Source organism: Orcinus orca, chromosome 7 (genome assembly GCF_937001465.1).
Source record: "Orcinus orca chromosome 7, mOrcOrc1.1, whole genome shotgun sequence".
In the NCBI taxonomy this organism is placed as follows: domain Eukaryota; kingdom Metazoa; phylum Chordata; class Mammalia; order Artiodactyla; family Delphinidae; genus Orcinus; species Orcinus orca.
Window position 1 is genome coordinate 81268854 of NC_064565.1, and position 17875 is coordinate 81286728.

The following is a 17875-nucleotide window of genomic DNA, read 5'->3' on the forward strand; positions in this document are numbered from 1 at the left end:
CTGGGCCTGTGAGCCATGGCCGCTGAGCCTGTGCGTCCAGAGCCTGTGCTCCAAAATGGGAGAGGCCCCAGCAGTGAGAGACCCGCATACCACAAAAAAAAAAAAAAAAAAAAAAAAAAGAAAGAAGGGAAGACTTCAGACATAAAGGAAGAATTTTTTTTTCATCAACATTTCATGTAGCAGCTCCATCACAGCCTTCCCATTTCTCAAAGCTTTGATTTGTGGAAGTAGTGGTTATGCAATTTCCACACATTGTGGTCCAATCACAGCATGTAGGCAACAATGAAAAGAAAACAACTAAACACACTTGAAGCTGGAGATTTTGATAAGCTTTTCATTTCACGAAGGTTTTTAACTTGATATTTTTCTAAGGCACCCGAAATATTCCTATTGAGCTTTAATCAGATATATGTGAACACAGCAAAGTGTCTCATTTTCGTAAATGTATCTATGGCAGCAGCACTGGCTAATCTAAATAGTTGTAAAAAATTAACGAAAAAGAAACTATTGGACTGTGAGAATCCCACAGTTGACAGATTGTTGGTTTTACTTTTTTTTAAAAAAAATCTATGCCATATGTTTACAGAAGATGAGAAATGTTGGAAAAAATTATTTTCCTTAGGGCATAATGCTGCAGCCATTCAGAGAGAGGTCTCTGGCATTTTCAGTGAGGATTTGGTGCAAGGAACAAGACAGCATTAGGTCTGCACAGTCGTTGGCCGAGAAAAACAAAGATGATTTCCTCTGGTCCCTATTTTAGTTTTACTCTTTGAACTTCCAACAGTTTATTTATTATTATTGTTATTATTTTTAACTGGACACAGATTGTTTCAGGAATCATCTTGGTTCCCTTTTTTGAAGCCCTTTTTAAAAAATTTGTTGAGACTGGTTTCTAAAAGGCTCCACCTCCGCCACCTGTCACTATACAGGGGGTTGCGACTTGGATAGCACCCCTCACTTCTGAGTTCAGCTGCAGACTGGATGGTGAAGGGCAGTGGCCGAGGAGGTGGAAGTGCAGATTTGGAGGTAGGTGACAATATAGTATTTCAACATAAAAATCCCCACACTGCGGATCAGTGATAAATTTTCATACACCTGGAGAAACAAAACTCGTCTACCAAATGTAATTCTCTCAGAAGGATTTTCCCCTCTACATCTAAAATCCTGGGAATTTCACCTGCTGTGTCCATCATTTCTAAGTGACTAATCATATGTTGGTTACCTGTCACTAGGTGGCATCATTCAGTGTTTCTTGGCAGCAGTAACTAAGTTGGCAAAGTTACAGCTTGGGCCATTTTTTGGTATTTTCTTCTTTGGTGTGAATCTAGAGAATCTAAATCAGATGGTGGATCTTTATTTGTTGTGTGCATTTGGCTTTGTAACATATGTATAGTGTTTGAGATTCTTTTTTCTTAGCGTGTCTTGGTGGTATGTGAACCCAATGATTAGTCTTATATAAATAATAAATGAGTTCTTCCTCTGAATTCTCTTCTAAGTCACATACACAAATATTTACTTATAGAGACTTTGCAGAACTAAAATAAGTCCCCACATGTCTAGGATCTTTATCTAGACATGCAGGTAGGAAAAAATATATGAATGAAACTTGTTTTATCTTAGAATGGTCAGTTGAAATCTAGTCATGGATAAGCCACTACAATGGAAAAATATAAAAATGATCAGTTGATGTTCTCATAAACCTGTGAAATTTGTAAAGAAAATATAACAGTGATAAATAAGAAAAATGGATGTAAATATAATATGAGCTAATGGTCACAGTCTTGTACTCTCCCAGATGTGACAGGTTAATTATGACCATTTTTATTTGTTGTATTCTAATAAAGCTTATACTACTGAAGAGTAAGTGCTAACTTCCACATTGTTAATAAAACAGGACCAATTTTTCTAAATTATAATTATGACTTAGTGACCTGAAAATATGTAAATAATAATAGATGACAAAATGTATTATCTGGAATGAGGCTAACAAGATAGATGACAGTCAGATAGATAAAAGGATAGCATCTAATACAGTACTTGATATTCTGAATAGTTGTCTAAAATCTACAATATTGCTCTTCTATTTTCATTTACTTATTTATTACCTGAAAAGACATTTCTGTTTCAATCTATCTTATTTCATTTATTCATTCATTCAACAAACATTTAGTTGAATACTTACATTGGATTAGATACTCGAGATGCAAAAATAAATAGAACACCAAATTTACCCTCAAAAAGCTTTTAGTTTTTTATGTTGCTAAGCATCCGTAAAGTAAGTTTCAGAATCAGTCATGGGGGGTTTGGGGAAGGAAGGGGAGACAGAAAGAGAGAGAGGGAGAAAGGAAAAGAGAGCGAGAGAGAGAGAGAGAGAGAGAGAGAGAGAGAGAGAGAATACAGAGTCTTAGATGAGGAAACAAGATGCATGGTCACAGCTCTGCCAGTAACTCATGCTGTGATCCTCGTCTTCCCACACTGCACATTCATATGAAAAAATTTTATGTGAAAGTGCTTTGTAAACTGTAAAATATTTTAAATGTAAAGATATTTTAAACTTTTTAATTTCTCCTTATAAGAATCCTACAATTTTTAAATATATTTTTGATATATATATCAAAATATATATTTTGATTCAAGTGCTTTCTCCCTTTTAAATTCCACTCTGTTTCAAAATTCTAGCTGCATAAACAAAACCCATTAAATGTCCAACTCACCTTGTAAAACAAAAAGTGAACAGAAGCACTGTGATCTTGGAAAGAGAAAAGGTGAGAGGCTAAACCAAGTGGCCTTGTGACTACACCAGACTCTGAAACATGGAGACTCTGGGATTACCCCCTTACCCTCTTTTAATCTAATAATTCTGGCTGCTTCTCATTTTTGCAGATTAAAAAAATGGAATTTTAAGCAAATTCTGTTACAATAACACATATAAGACAAAGAGAGCTCTTTTGAGTTTCATTCTGGTCCTGTAACTTTACCTTTTCTCCACTTTGGTGGTAGAAAAAACTAAAGCTCCTAGTTGATTACTGGATTATGAGATTTGTTACAACGCCACCTGTTCTTAGACTAGTTCAGTAGTTTTGCAAAATGCTTCCTATTTTTCACTAAGGCAAGAAATATCATATTCTACACTAGGTAAGTCATAAAACCTGTTTTTCTACAGGTTGTATGCAGAAATCAATATGTAAGGAACTCTGAGCTCAATGTATTTAAGACCACAAAGAAAGATACCTAAAATGATCAAGGCCTTGATCTGAGTTTCTGTATGCAGAAATCAATATGTAAGGAACTCTGAGCTCAATGTATTTAAGACCACAAAGGAAGATACCTAAAATGATCAAGGCCTTGATCTGAGTTTGTGTAGAGACATATTTTATCTTAATTTCCTGGTCCATTATCTGGGGATTTTGTCTTTTATTCTGTACTGTATTAAGCTGTATTTTTAGTATGATGATGACTTACTAGTAAAGACAAACTTCTAATTAAGCATTTGGGCTGAAAACGTTCCCTCAATCTGTTATATATTTGTTTGAAATAATATTATTTCATCAGGGAAACAGAAAAAGTGACTTGGATTCATTCTACCTGTAAAAAATGTATGCCTATCCTAATTTTGAAGGATTAGTTTTGTTCTAGAATATTTGTTTACCATCAGACATGGGCTGGGAGAAAATATGAAAGGCTGGAAATGAAAGTTTAGAGACTAAGATATCTACTTACCACTTTATTTCCTTCTCGGCTTTCTCTTTATTTTTTAGGTTATGACATTTTTCTCTTTGTTTAAAACATTATTTCAAGCCAACAAGTGTTATAAGAATGACAGTATTTGTGCACAAGGAACCTAGGAAATGGAATTCTACTTCACTATTTCCAGAGACCATAGCTTTTAAGCCTTTTACCATCAGTATATTTGGGTAAAAAGATGGTCTTTATCATGAAAGTATATGCACCCACATTTAGCCATGGACAAAACTTCCTGGAAGGAAGCAAAGATTTTTTTAAGAAATTATTTTGGGAAAGTGTGCTGAAGCTTTTCTCTAAAAATAAAATGGTATTTCATCAGTACTGGTCATTTTTTAGCCACATATGACAAATGAGCACAGATGCTCATAAAAATCTAAAAGGAACTGAAATGGCAAATATCTTTCCTTTCACTGCATCTAAAACAAAAACAAACTTTACGACATTGATTGAAGAGAATGCAGGAAGTCATATGGTCCCACCCAAAGTTCCTGCATTCAAAATGTCCTCATGGGGCAGAAGGTTCAAGGTGTTTTTAAGAACAGAACTTTCATGTTTCTGCCTGTTAACAATGGCACTTCCTGTTTTGACCTCTAACCATACTAGGGTATCAAGAAAGTAAGAGGATGGACTTCTCCTTTTTGCACAGTGAAGAGCATTTTTACTCCCTCTCATCATGTGTGTAGAGTTCAAAGTGAAGATTATGATTACCTAATTCTCCTGAGGTTCTGTAGATTGATCTACAGTCTCCCAACAAGAGTTGTGATTTTCAATAATTTATAGTTATCTAGTCATGAGCCTGGTATTGAAGTCAACAGAATGTGTAATATTCCTCATCTCAAGTATAAGTAAAGCTACATGCTTCAAATGACCCCAGTGTTTTACTAAAAGTTACTAAGAGCCCTTAACATGTTCAGGACTCAGTGACTGCCTCCTTGTAAGCCACCTTCTTTCAAAAAAGAGAGAATGAAAGGAAGAAAGTAGGGAGAGAGGGAAAGAAGGAAAGGCAGCAAAGATGATGGAAGGAAGGAAGAAAAGCTTGAGGAAAGAAAAAAGAAAAGAAGAAAGGGAGAAAGGGTGGGAGGGAGGGAAGAAGGAAGAAAAGAAAGAAAAATTAGAGTGAAAAGATCATCACTTCAAAGTGAGAAAGAAACTACTTGCAGGATTCAATAATCTGAGTACTGTTGCTTCCCAAAACAAGAAAAAAATATTTTTAAAGCAAATCAAATTCCACTTAGTATAAAAAATGTCATGTTATTTTTTTTAAGTAGATACAGATGACAGGAATGCTGAAGATGTAAGTATGTAAAAATAGAGTTGCCATATGATCCAACAATCCCACTCCTGGGCATGTATCTGGACAAAACTATAATTTGAAAAGATATGTCCACAGCAGCACTATTTACAATAGCCAAGACATGGAAACAACCGAAATGTCCGTCGACAGGTGAATGGATAAAGAAGATGTGGCATATATATATATATATATATAAAATGGAATATTAGCCATAAAAAAGAATGAAATAATGCAATTTGCAGCTACATGGATACACCTAGAGATTATCATACTAAGCAAAGTAAGTCAGAAAGAGAAAGACAAAAAACATATGATATCACTTATATGTGGAATCTAAAATATGACACAGATGAGCTTATCTATCTGACACAGATGAGCTTATCTATGAAACAGAAACAGACTCACAGACATAGAGAGCAGACTTGTGGTTGCCAAGGGGGAGAAGGGGTGGGGGAGGGTTGGATTGGGAGTTTGGAGCTAGCAGATGCAAACTATTATATATAGAATGGATAAACAACTAGGTCTTCCTGTATAGCACAAGAAACTATATTCAATATCCTGTAATAAACCAAAATGGAAAAGAATACAGAAAACAAGATGTAAGACATCAAAATAAATAAGAAAAGCATTTTAGAAGGTAATATTCTCAAAGTGTTTTTTTTTAAATAGTGCTATATATTGAAAGAGGAAACTATTAAGTGGAAAAAACTCAGTAACTATTCTATTTTCTGTATTATTGTGGGGATGACAGTTTATTAGAAGTGAGAATATATTTTCTTGACAAGAAAGACAAACCTTATCTCAAAATTTGTCCTTCAATTCTTGAGGGAAGTTATATATTTTTATGCCATAGGAAAGCGATTTGTTGGCTTTCCCAACAAATCTTTCCCAGATTCTATAAGACTTTCTTTGAATATAAATGCATATACTATTAAATATATGCATACAATATAAATGATATATGCATAGATATAAATGTTTTAGAAAGACTTAAATGACTGCTTTCTTTAAAATATTTCAGTAATTGGGATAAATATAGTAAAATTAAATTCCTTCAGGTACTTATTATCATTAATGATTTATGTATTTTTTTTTAAAATAAGAAATTCATGTTTCAATTGCAAATTCCAGATTGTTACACATACCAAATGATACTAAAACAATAAAGCATTTGCTAAAGCAGAAGATAAGCAAAGCATTGTCAAAGGATGCTATGGGTGTAGCTAATAGCAAAGTTGTTAAGACTGCTAATCCCGTTTGGAAATCTGTGCCACCTGATGAGCAGATGCACAAAAGATATTAGTGGGAGAGCTGAGAAAACCAATGATAATTAGAAAAGTCATTTTTTAGCAGAATGCATTCTAGAGCAAAAATAATTTTTTGATGCAGAAAACTGACACAATAACCAAAGTGATTAGGCTTTCTTGACTATTATTTCTATAAATTTATAAAACTAAAATAGAAATGGGTAACTGTCAAAAACCAATGTTTCCCCTTCTTCCATAAAACATAAACACTTTGAAAAATAATTTTGCTGTAAAAATGATCACCAGAACATGTTTTCTTTAATCCTTAATTTAGGTTTTAATGTATTTTCCATAAGTAAACAATTCATAAATTATCTGATACTCTTGATTCATTATTAATATCAGTCAGGTTAGGGAAGTAGATAAAAGATAACTTTGTTTTACTTGTGCTACTCTTTTTATTTGTTTGTTCGTTTATTGACATACAGTTGACATACAATATTGTGTTAATTTCAGGTCTACAACATAGTGATCCAACAATCAAATATATTACAAAATGATCACCACAAAAAGTCCAGTAACAATCTGTCACAATACAAAATTATTACACTATTATTGACTATATTCCCTGTGCTTACATTACACCCCGTGACTTACTTATTTTATAAATGGAAGTCTGTACCTCTTAATCCCCTTCACCTATTTCATCCATCCTCCCAAACCCTCCTCCTGATATCGGGTGACCTCAGCCTGCAGTGGCTTGAAGCGGGATTTCAGTTCCCCAGCCAGAGATTGAAGTCAGGCCGTGGCAGTGACAGCACTGAATCCTAGCCACTAGACCACCAGAGACCAGTGTCTAGTGATAGGCCCTGGCCCATCAGCTTTGTAGAAATGAATTTCCACAGAGAGGTGGAAAGTAGTGAAACAAGTAAAGAGTTTATTAGGAGGAAAAAGAGTACAGAAAAAGAGTGCGTGTGAATAGACTCATATGGGCGGGCTCAGAGAGAGAGTTGTGCCCTTGTGGTAGTTTGAATCACTTATATGGGGCATTTCTTCTGGGTTTCCTTTGGCCAATCATCTTGCTTTGCCTGTCTCTGAGTTCATATTTGGTTTATCTCAGGGTCCTCCCCTGTGTGTGTGTGCGTCTCTTAGCCAAGATGGATTCTAGCAAAGAGGCCTATGGGTAGGTTGACATCATCTACTATGGGGTGGTGCCCCCTCCTTTTTTGACCCCCAAGGAGCCTTTCTGTGCAAGTGTAGTTGGGAAGGTCTCCTTGACCTTGAGAAGAGAAATATATGGTGTCTTTATCTCTTATCTGGGCAGGGCTCCTCTCTGCACCTGCTATTATCTTCAACTTGGAGTATCTGTCCACAGAGGACAGACTCCAGCTGCTCAGCCTGGGACCCATCTATGTCCTGCCTCACTCCCACCCTGGCAATCACCAATTTGCTCTCAGTATCTATAAGTCTGTTTCCGTTTTGTTTGTTTGTTTTGTTTTTCAGATTCCACATATAAGTGAGATCATACAGTCCTTGCCTTTCTTTGTCTAACTTATTTCCCTTAGCATAGGGCCCTCTAGGTCCATCCAAGCTGTCGCAAACAGCACAATTTCATTCTTTTTTATGGCTGAATAATAGATAAATATTTTGTGTGTGTGTGGTACGCGGACCTCTCACTGTTGTGGCCTCTCCCATTGCGGAACACAGGCTCCGGATGAGCAGGCCCAGCGGCCATGGCTCACGGGCCCAGCCGCTCCGCGGCATGTGGGATCTTCCCAGAGCGGGGCACAAACCCGTGTCCCCTGCATCGGCAGGAGGATTCTCAACCACTGCGCCACCAGGGAAGGCCCAATAAATAATTTTTTTAAAAACGTTATAAATAAAATATATACTGTGGCCATGGTAATCCTTCAAATTCAAGGAGACACTTGACATTGAGGATTGCTTTTATCTCTAAGAATCAATTACTCAGAAGGCCCAGTTTTAGATGGTGAGTGCTTAAGAGCAGGAACTAAGGAGTGAGTCTGTATTTTAATTATGGTATAGTAGTGCCAATTTATCCCCAGAGCAAACTGTAGTTTTTCTCCTTTTTAAACAGAGACAGTAACAGCCCCTGCTTCAAAGGGTTGTTCAGAGGATTAGCTGAGATTATTCATTCTTTTTTCTTTATTCTGCTCTGCAGTAGTTATTTCCACTCTTTTATCTTCCAGGTCACTTATCCGTTCTTCTGCCTTAGTTATTCTGCTATTGATTCCTTCTAGAGAATTTTTAATTTCATTTATTGTGCTGTTCTTCACTGTTTGTTTGCTCTTTAATTCTTGTAGGTCCTTGTTTAACGTTTCTTGTATTTTCTCCATTCTATTTCCAAGATTTTGGATCCTCTTTACTATCATGACTCTGAATTCTTTTTCAGATAGACTACATATTTCCTCTTCATTTGTTAGGTCTGGTGGGTTTTTACCTTGCTCCTTCATCTGCTGTGTGTTTCTCTGTCTTCTCATTTGGCTTTGGAGACTGTGTTTGGGGTCTCCTTTTCGTGGGCTGCAGGTTTGTAGTTCCCATTGTTTTTGGTGTCTGCCCCCAGTGGCTAAGGTTCGCTCAGTAGGCTGTGTAGGCTTCCTGGTGGAGGAGACTGGTGCCTGTGTTCTGGTGGATGAGGCTGGATCATGTCTTTCTGGTGGGCAGGACTGCGTCTGGTGGTGTGTTTTGGGGTGTCTGTGGCCTTATTATGATTTGAGGCAGCCTCTCTTCTAATGGGTGGGGTTGTATTCCTGTCTTGCTAGTTGTTTGGCATAGGGTGTCCAGCACTGTAGCTTACTGGCCATTGAGTGAAGCTGGGTCTTAGCATTGAGACGGAAATCTCTGGGAGAGCTTTCGCCATTTGATATTACATGGGGCCGGGAGGTCTCTGGTGGACCACTGTCCTGAACTCGGCTGTCCCACCTCAGAGGCACAGGCCTGACACCCGGACGGAGCACCAAGACCCTGTCAGCCACCCGGCTCAGAAGAAAAGGGAGAAAAGAGAGAGAAAGAAAGAAAATAATAAAATAGCTGAGATTATTCATGGTTAGTGCAAAATGTGGGCCACAGGAGGCATGCTATTATGTTACCAGTTCCAATAATGTTGTATTGATGGTGGTGGTGATGGTGATGCCTATTCTACAAGGGTTCTGAACCTCTTCCTGAGATTTCTAGTTTTACCTGGGATTAACGGTAAACCTCCCCCGACCCCACCCCTTCGTGTTCTTGAGAACTTAATAACTACACAGAAATAAAAAGGCTATCATTCCACTCTCCTGTTCCTGTACCTTCACACCTCAGTAGTTTTTACTTGAGGAGATATGCAGACTTGAAAAAGGAAAAGGCCATCCCTGAATATGTGGGAACCACATCTGAAGGGAGAGAACTCGCAGAACCAGCACTGTCTTCTCTGAGATATGTTCACTTTGCAGGGAAAACAACATGGCAAAGTTCTGAGACTCATCGCTTCAAAGGGGTAAATTTTGAGGTGGGTTATATCTCGCATGAGGAATTAAAGTCCTATAGAATTTAATAAAATTATAAAGTGGAGTTTGGAAGTTCAGGAACATATCTGTGCTGAGGAAAACAAAGAGAATTAACAAGCTATAAAAATCACAAAAGCTAGAATATGCAGTGGATTAGGACTTGATGGGGAGCCATTGTTATGCTACTTAGGAGGAACAAACCCCTCCCAAAAGACTGTCTCAGGAAAACTTTAGACTGAAGCAGGCTGAGACAGTTTTGACCTCTCAACCTGTCTCCCCTAATGAAGATAGAAGAAAATACATTTAAGGGAGAGCAGAATTGCATCCTTTCTCTTTGGACCTAAGCACCTTTAAAAGCTGTTGCCAGGATAAGTCTTATGCTCAACCCACCGAGGCTTAAGACATATTATTACCAAGGCCATGGAAAGGATATTTAATGCCTCTCTAATATGCTTGTGTATTTCCTTATGATTTAAACTTTTAAATTTGATGTCGTGGGGTATGGCACTCGACCAAGGTTCAATGATGGCAGAGTACTTCTGGGGTATTAGCAAAATATTTTGTTGAAGACATAAACTTGAATTTCTAGATATTAGAAACTGACTATCCAAGGAGAAATTTTGCCACCTTTGATTTTGAGCTTCTTGTACCTTGTTTCTTTTCCTCTTCCAATTTCCTTTCTCATGTTCTTAGCAGAGTAACAAATCCAGGAACTACTAACTATAGAGAAGAATATAAGTGTTCAGCACATAGAAAGTTAAATTATTGATGTTTGTTGTATACACAGGGAATCATTTCTCTGAAGCTTTAAATTGTTAGATCTGTGTTTTTAAAAGGAAATTATAAGAAGAAACAAAACTCAAGTGACTAGTTCTTTGCCACCTCTCTAAGCAATGCTATGTGTTCATCCAAGGTATTATGAATCAATAGTAGATTCCTCCTATAATTATAATTGAGAGGAACCAAATAAGACAAATGTTGCAGGTTTGATTTTGAAACCGCACACCTGGTCTCAGATTGGGACTCAAACCTAGATGAGATTGGAACCCAGCCAAAACTCAGACTTGGGGCTTCCCTGGTGGTCCAGTGGTTAAGAATCCACCTGCCACTGCAAGGGACATGGGTTTGAGCCCTGGTGCAGGAAGATCCTATATGCCATGGATCAACTAAGCCTGTGTGCCACAACTACTGAGCCTGTGCTCTAGAGCCCGTGTGCCACAACTACTGAAGCCCGCACGCCTAGAGCCCATGCTCCGCAACAAGAGAAGTCACCGCAACTAGAAGCCTGTGTGCAGCAACGAAGACCCAGTGTAGCCAAAAATAAAATTAATTAATTAATTAATAATTAATTACTTTTTTAAAAACTCAGATTGGGACTCAAACCCATTGTCTTTTTTTGAATAACTGAAATCACATACCTGGTCTCAAGACTTAATGAAGCTCAGGTTCTTTGCCTCAGTGCAGAAGGAATTCAGCAAGAGGCAAAGTGCTAGGTAAGTAGTGGATTTATTGAGAGAGATACACACTCCATAGACAGAATGTGGGCCATCACCTCAGAAGGTGAAAGACCCTGAGAGATATACGTTCTATAGACAGAATGCGGTGCATCTGAAGAGGCGAGAGGGGCCCTGAAATATGGGGTGGTTAGTTTTTAAGGGCTGGGTAATTTCATTGGCTAACTAATGGGAGGATTATTCCAACTATTTCGGGGGAAGGGGTGGGGATTTCCAGGAATTGACCACTGCCCACTTTTTGGCCTTTTATGCCTGGCCTTGGAACTGTCATGGCGCCTGTGGGTGTGTCGTATAGCATATGCTAGTGTATTACAATGAGTGTATAATGATGCTCAAGGTCTACTGGAAGTCAAATCTTCTGCCATCTTGGGCCTAATCGGTTCTCAGTTTTTGTTGCGTCCTCAACAGCTATGTCATTCTTTTCAAGGTTTTGCCCTGCCTCCCTCCCTCCTGTCTCAATTTGATCCTTTAAAGATTTCTTTCAATTCTGAGAGTCTAGAGATTCCAGGGTGGTGTAGAATATTGGATATATGACACAGATATCAGGCAACATCATATAATGTGTTGTGCAAAAGTGCAGAAGAATTCGTGTGTGAGTGTGTGTGTGTGTGTGTGTGAACTTTGCTGGGTCTGGGAGGAAAACTTCTTTTACCTTCTTAGTTCTGTGACTGGCCTAAGAATTAAAGTGACATAAAACAGATTAACAGGAGAAAAACATCCACATTTATTTAATTTTTTTTTAACATGAACATGGGAGTCTTCAGATGGAAAATGAAGACCTAAAGAAGCCATCAGGCTGCAAAGCTTATATACATTTTTACACAAAGGATGATAAATCGTGGGGATGTAAGAAGACAAAGGGGCTTGGGCTAGAGGCAGTAAGCTGTGGGACAGTGACTAGAAATTATATGAAGTTTGTACATGTCCATTTCAGCCATAACTCCCAGTCTGGTGATAAGAATGTTCTCTTCTAGATCCAGGGAAGGCTCCTTTCTCATTGGAAATTTTATGATCTGCTTTTAGGTAGAAAGGGGGAGGTACAACAGTCTTCATGCATCTGCTGTTTCTCAAGTGCTTTCAGCTCAAAGTAATCAATATGCCAAAGTGGCATATTTTGGGATGGCATGTTCTGAATCTCTTCACCTGATAAACTTTTCAAATCAGGAAAAAGGAAACAGCAAAAGAAATCTTTTTAATTCCTACTATGCAATAAATAATTTTGAATCCATAGATAGTGGTGCATATGTATGCTGATGGTTCATAACCTCACGGTAATTTGCGCAGTAAACACACCACAATCCTTCAGTTAACAGCCTGATAAATAGACTGAGGCTTGTGTGTAATTTAGTCAAAAAATAAGCAATTTGATCAGCAAAGATTTTCAGGCTGATCAGTAAATTGTTAAATCAGTGAGATACTTAAAATTGTAATGAAAAAGATGTACTGCTAGCATGACCTTTTCTCTTTGAATTGATCATTAATCCCAAAATACTTGAATGATGTGATAAGGGAATATATTCAGAAAACCAAGGGACAAAACTGAACACTAAAAAAAGTTTCTTGTTCTAAGCCAATCAATTAGAAGGTCTGATTCGATTTGCCAAACACTTATGGAATGATGAAATGGAATAGTAAGTGAGTGTAAAGTTTGGAAAGACAATAGACGATGGAAATAAATGTAGATAAATTTCCATATAATGTAAAATATGCGCATTAAGATATTTACAAAGCATGTGAATTTTTATAATGCTGACTTTAAAAGTGGAAGAATCAAAGATAGTACAAACACAAATTGTATAATAAAAAAACTAAGATAAGGTATTTGTGTTTCCTCGGAACTAATATTGAATTTAGAAGATGTGTGACAGTTTTTCAATTCCTGCCTTATATATATTTTCTGCTGGAATTGCTTTGTGCTCTTCAGATTTTTTTTTTTTTTTTTTTACTATGTTGCACCTTAAGATTAGCTGTGCCAAGGGTACAATTTTAAAGATAAAAGAAAATTACTTACAGGCCCAGATAGATCAATAGGCATTTCGGGTCAGTGCCAACTACGAAGTGTACAGGAGGCGTTTGCCCCCTGGGATGGAAGCTCTGACTCCAGGCTCTTGGAAGGCCTGAAGTGTGAATTAGCTCTGTGGATGCAAACCCTCTTTCAACTTGAAACATCCTCATCTCCCTAATGTAGGAGGCTCATCTCAAGCTTAGATTTTTGAAAACTTCTCTCTTAGAAAATACATGATTTAGAAGGTTAAAACCTTAAGGAGAAACAGTGTTCAGGAAATAGAGGTCAGGCAGAACCTTACAGAAGCCCTGAGGATTATTCTGCCATCCACAGAACAAAGCAATGACGTGAGCAGACTAAATAAACCTAATATCTGTGACACATCAAATGATAATGGATATTTGTAGGGTTAATTTTTCTTACTGTACCTTACAGTGTGCTCAAAACTGTTCAAGGTCTCAATTCTACTGAGATTCAATGGGGTTGTCTTGTTCTAAATAATATGAATCTTGAGTTTTGTTTTCCAGCTGGTGGTGGTGTATCTTTGGTCCTTGATCCCAATCCTCAAGTAGCTTTGTCATACGATAATTTTAAGAATTAAACAAATTTTAAGTTCTAGATTGTCCTTATTTAACCTACTCCATATAGCCAAGTACCTATTTCTTAATCCTCTCTAAACCCTATGGTGATCTAGTCTTAAACTCTCTTCTTGTAGCTTCACGCTGATTATTTCATTCAAGTCTCAATTGCCTCTTTCAGGACACCATCAAAATATTCCTCAGAGGCCTGGAATTTCTTCTGCCTCTTAGGTTTTCTTTCTTTTTGCTAATGTGCATCTTCTTCAGCTCAGTTTTCAATTCCCAAACCCCTTTTTCCTCTTTTTAAATTACCATAACCAGGAGTACTTTTCAGTTCTCAATGGCTAACACTGAAATGTTCAGGTTTCAGGAAATAGAATTGAGAAATAAAGCTGTTTGTCACAGAATTTCCCCTAAGCGAGCCTCAGGTAGGAGAAGCAGTACCCATCAATAAGAAAATAGCCCACTCAAATTATTGAGGTTTCAAGGACTGAAGGGCAGGTGTGTGAGAGGTGAGCCAGAGGCACAGGCCTCAATGGATACAGAGCCTGAAGGACAACATGGACAGAAATGTTCAGGCCACTTGTCAGCAGGTCCCTGATTACTGCAATACTTGAGCAGACCAAGATGTATTGAATTCCTAAATTCACTGTCTACGAATTCACTGTTGAAATTCCTAAATTTTAAACACCTCTATAGAGCTCTGAAATGAAATATTTTTCAGGTCTTGTAGTATTTAGTACCTGACTCTAAAAGCCTTCCAAGAGAGCCAAGGTTAGCATTTCATGTTTTTTTAAAAAATTTAATTTAATTAATTTATTTTTTATACAGCAGGTTCTTATTAGTTATCTATTTTATACATATTAGTGTATATATGTCAATCTCAATATCCCAATTCAACCCACTCCCCTTCCCCCCTTGGTGTCCATAAGTTTGTTCTCTACATCTGTGTCTCTATTTCTGTCTTGCAAACCGGTTCATCTGTACCATTTTTCTAGATTGCACATATATGCATTAATATACTATATCTGTTTTTCTCTTTCTGACTTACTTCACTCTGTATGACAGTCTCTAGGTCCATCTACATCTCTACAAATGACCCAATTTTGTTCCTTTTTATGGCTGAGTAATACTCCATTGTATATATGTACCACATCTGCTTTATCCATTCATCTGTCGATGGGCATTTAGGTTGCTTCCATGACCTGGCTATTGTAAATAGTGCTGCAATGAACATTGGGGTGCATGTGTCTTTTTGAATTATGGTTTTCTCTGGGTATATGCCCAGTAGTGGGATAGCTGTGTCATATGGTAATTCTATTTTTAGTTTTTTAAGGAACCTCCATAGTGTTCTCCATAGTGGCTGTATCAGTTTACATTCCCACCAACAGTGCAGGAGGGTTCCCTTTTCTCCACACCCTCTCCAGCATTTGTTGTCTGTAGATTTTCTGATGATGCCCATTCTAACCAGTGTGCGGTGATACCTCATTGTAGTTTTGATTTGCATTTCTCCAATAATTAGTGATGTTGAGTAGCTTTTCATGTGCCTCTTGGCAATCTGTATGTCTTTGGAGAAATGTCTATTTAGATCTTCTGCCCATTTATTGATTGGGTTGTTTGTTTTTTTGATATTGAGCTGCATGAGCTGTTTATATATTTTGGAGATTAATCCTTTGTCCATTGATTCGTTTGCAAATATTTTCTCCCATTCTGAGGGTTGTCTTTTCATCTTGTTTATAGTTTTCTGTGCAAAAGCTTTTAAGTTTCATTAAGTCCCATTTGTTTATTTTTGTTTTTATTTCCATTACTCTAGGAGGTGGGTCAAAAAGGATCTTGCTGTGATTTATGGCAAAGAGTGTTCTTCCTATGCTTTCCTCTGAGAGTTTTATAGTGTCTGGTCTTACATTTAGTTCTTTAATCCATTTTGAGATTATTTTTATGTATGGTGGGGGTGTTCTAATTTCATTCTTTTACATGTAGCTGTCCAGTTTTCCCAGTACCACTTATTGAAGAGACTGTCTTTTCTCCATTGTATATCCTTGCCTGCTTTGTCATAGATTAGTTGACCATAGGTGCATAGGTTGGTTTATCTCTGGGCTTTCTATCCTGCTCCATTGATCTATATTTCTACTTTTGTGCCAGTACCATATTGTCTTGATTACTGTAGCTTCATAGTATAGTCTGAAGTCAAGGAGTCTGATTCCTCCAGCTCCATTTTTTTCCCTCAAGTTTGCTTTGGCAATTCCGGGTCTTTCGTATCTCCATTACAAATTTTAAGGTTTTTTGCTCTAGTTCTGTAAAAAATGCCATTGGTAGATAGAGATTGCACTGAATCTGTAGATTGCTTCAGGTAGTATAGTCATTTTCAATATTGATTCTTCCAATCCAAGAACATGGTATATCTCTCCATCTGTTTGTGTTCATCTTTGATTTCTTTCATCAGTGTCTTATAGTTTTCTGAGTACAGATCTTTTACCTCCTTAGGTAGGTTTATTCCTAGGTATTTTATTCTTTTTGTTGAAATGGTAAATGGGATTGTTTCCTTAATTTCTCTTTCTGATCTTTTATTGTTAGTGTATAGGAATGCAAAAGATTTCTGTGCGTTCATTTTGTATCCTGCAACTTTATCAAATTCATTGATTAGCTCTAGTAGTTTTCTGGTGGCACCTTTAGGATTATCTATGTATAATATCATGTCACCTGCAAACAGTGACAGTTTTATGTCTTCTTTTCCGATTTGTATTCCTTTTATTTCTTTTTCTTCTCTGATCACTGTGGCTAGGACTTCCAAAACTATGTTGAATAATAGTAGCGAGAGTGGACATCCTTGTCTTGTTCCTGATCTTAGAGGAAATGCTTTCAGTTTTTCACCATTGAGAATGATGTTTGCTGTGGGTTTGTCATATATCGCCTTTATTATATTGAGGCAGCTTTTTCTTATAATAAATTAAACATGAACCCTGGCCCAGAAATTAACTTGTTTCTGGCTTAACATCTTTTTGGCCAAATGCTTTGATTTCTTAGTTACCAGACATTTCTAGATGTGCTAAATGAAGATTTGGAGTCTGGGGGGATGGGAGAAGTGCATTGTATTGCTTTTGACTAAAAATCTGGTTTGTATACAAATAAAACCGAAACTCGGAGCTGCTGTACCTAGTCAGATTCCAAGGTCTTCTCAAGGTGAAATAGCAACGTCCCAAAGTGTGTCATTGGTGGCATTTGTAAAGCTGTGAGGTGGGGTGCTCCATGTTGTAAATCATGACTCTAGACTTGTAACCATACCCATCATGTTAAAAAAAGGAAAAGGTATGAAAAACTGAAAAGCCAAATCGAAACTACCATCCAAAGCAAAATGCTGATGCCAGGATTTTGGCAGGGTTTCTTTACTTGACTACAATCATTTCAAGGGAAATGTAGCCTCTTTCCCCAATCTCATCTTTTCAAAGAAGCAAACTGAGGCAGAAGAATTAGCCCTGATCTTCCTCCTGTTAGGACTCAAAGTGCAGGAGGGAGCTGTGTAATAAAGTATATAGGATGAAACTCTTGTTTCTGTTTTCCAGAAGCTAATCTGGGGTTGTCATGGTAACTCACCAGGGTATAAGACTATTGTCAGCTTCAGGGTACAATTTTGGGCTACATACTTAAAAGAGGATATCAAGTGCATGCATTAAAAGAGTTAGAGAAAAATCTTTTAGAAGTGGATTGAAACTGATTTCAGATTTTGGTTTGGACTTTTGAGACAGTCGGTGCCTTGGGAGAAAACAACAGAAATATCTTGCTATAAAAGTCTTGCTAAATCTTGCTAAAAGTTTGGTGGGGTGAGGGGGGAGCAGAGAAGAAGATAAGATTCACACCAGGTAGTAGGACTAAAAGAAAGAATCTGAAAGTCAAAAATAGCTCGAGGCACTTGGTAATTTAAATATACACATTCTTATAAATCAAAGATATAAGAGGAATTGTGTTCTGCTTTTAGCTTCTCTGTTGTCA

General features: G+C 37.3%; 1 protein-coding gene across 1 annotated transcript in view; it reads left to right on the forward strand.

The window, feature by feature from the left end:
• The first annotated feature begins 996 nt into the window (after nucleotides 1-996).
• SLC39A10 (solute carrier family 39 member 10) overlaps nucleotides 997-17875 on the forward strand; it is a 133131-nt gene continuing 116252 nt past the window's right edge. The window contains exon 1 of the mRNA XM_049712140.1: nucleotides 997-1026. The gene's annotated coding sequence lies outside the window, so the exon portion shown is untranslated. The remainder of the gene's footprint in view (nucleotides 1027-17875) is intronic.